The sequence below is a fragment of the Cricetulus griseus genome, chromosome 2, assembly GCF_003668045.3.
Source record: "Cricetulus griseus strain 17A/GY chromosome 2, alternate assembly CriGri-PICRH-1.0, whole genome shotgun sequence".
Classification (NCBI taxonomy): Eukaryota; Metazoa; Chordata; class Mammalia; order Rodentia; family Cricetidae; genus Cricetulus; species Cricetulus griseus.
The window spans coordinates 188,004,493-188,006,760 of record NC_048595.1 but is presented as its reverse complement, the minus strand read 5'-3'; positions in this window follow the sequence as shown (position 1 = coordinate 188,006,760).

Below are 2,268 nucleotides of genomic sequence, written 5' to 3'. Positions count from 1 at the left end.
ATACATCTAAACTTTCTGTTACAAGGCATGCACTTCTAGACACTATTAAATGGCCTCCCTCCAGAATCTTACAGGGAGCCAAAGGGCAAGCCAGAAACTTGTTTTTGTGTTTTTTATACAGTTTGAATTATTATTATTATTATTTAAAAATCATTCTTATTTGTAACTTTTAAAATGTAGAGAATTTATAGCATCATATATATTATAGATTCAATATAGGGGTGTGAATAAATAAACTGTCTAGCCAAGTAGTTGGGAACATGGAAAAAGAGACTGGAGCTGTTTGGAAAGGAGAAAACCACAGGGGTACAAGGCTGGCAAGGGTCAGTGATGATGTTCCACTCTAGAGTAGACACGCTGACTCTGACCATCTCCATGCAGACAGCACTAAAATGGCCTGCACGTCATCTTACCATCTTACCAGTCTTACACGGGGGTGGGTGGGGTGGGGGGACATTGTACATCACCCAGGAAGAGGCCACTCATTCACCCCAACCATCTGTTCACAAAGATTGCATAAAATTCGAAGTTTAAGGCAACAGGTTAAGTTAATCGTAGTATTTTGAAGGTTAAAACTTAAGAACAAAATATTGAGGTTTACTCTATTTTCAAAGTGCTGATTGCAGGGAACTAGATTTACCATTTAATTCTTGGATACCATTGTCATTTAGCATAGGGTCTGAAACCACTGGAAATTGTGCAGGGTAAGTATAGCAAAGGGTTTGCAGAGCTGGGTGAGGATCACTTAGTTTGATGTTCACTGGGCAGACTCCTTTGCTCCCTCTCTTCCAGATGTTATCAATTTCTGTGTGTCACGCCATGAAAAGTTTAACATTCATTGGTCTAAAGTCCTCACTACAATTGATTTGTGTGTGTGTGTGTGTGTGTGTGTGTGTGTGTGTGTGTGTGTGTGTGTGTTGCTTTTTTTTTTTTTTAAGAATCCTCGAAATGTTTACACTTGGATTTCTCTGAATAGCATATTGAAAGTGCTTTCAAGTACCAAATGAAAACTGAGACACAGAGCCTTTCCCCACTGATTACTCTACATGTAACCATTGTTTTGTAGAATATGAATTTTTTTCCAACAGAATCATGGGACACATAGTACATAAACATCCCATCTGCCAGTCTTTCCATTATCACTTTTTGTTGCTGGCTAAACTAAAATTGTTTTCTCTTCCATCTTCTCATTACCACATTGTGTTAGTGTGCCAAAGTAACATTCCTCAGCATCAAAACTTATGTTGACACACTTAAATGCTTGTCATGTGTTCAACATGTGAGGGAAAACACAGTGTTTTATAAAATGGTAGTGAAGGGAGAAGTGTGTCTTTAGTTATTCCTTCCCTTTAACCCAGGAATCTCTGCAACCTCCCCTAAGAAACCTGTGAGCTCTACAACATTCTCTTTCTTCACTTCATCAATGTAGGTTCCTAGAACTTTGCCTGACACATTCACTTAAAATAGTGTACAAATATGTGATGCTCTTGGTACATTATACAGCTAAAGTATATTTGTGGTAATCTAAGAGAAACACACACACACACACACACACACACACACACACACACACACACACACACACACACACACACACAATGTCAGAGATATGTTAGAGATTCACCTCAGGTAGCTAACTAGTCTGTCTATGTGGGAAGGAGAATCATTTTCAAATCCTCACGCTCTACAACTGTCTAGGGGTACTTTTTGATTTAGAGAATAAATACTTAATACTAGATACAACAGCAAGCTGTTATTTTCTTCAAGGAGAAAATGAATTTGAGTGAACCCAGATGTTCGATTTAGACTCTCTAGGTTTTTAATCCTTCTTAGTCAGGCTATTTCTCCCATTATCCTAAGTTGTGATTCTCCTATCACTAGCCTCATCATAACAGACATTGGACAGAACCAAATAGTAGCTGTGATCATGGCTCAACAGGTTGGAAACAAGACTGCACCAGCACATGTTCCACAGATTGGTCACCTCTGTGTCCCCAAACTTCCTAGGAACTATCAATACCATTTCACATATGTTAATTATGAAAAGCAGCATATACATTTAATGGTATCATTTGCTTAAAATATATCACTGTTTTACACAGATGCTATACTTAAGGAGTAAAATTATATAAATAAATTTGTGGTTCCTTGTTCAGAGGGCAATAAGGAACAAGAAAGAGGTGACTTGACACCATGGCTGTTTAAAGGCAGTTCTCAAGGATGACTAAGGAATAAGGGAACAACTGGATTCCTGACCCAGTTTATCTA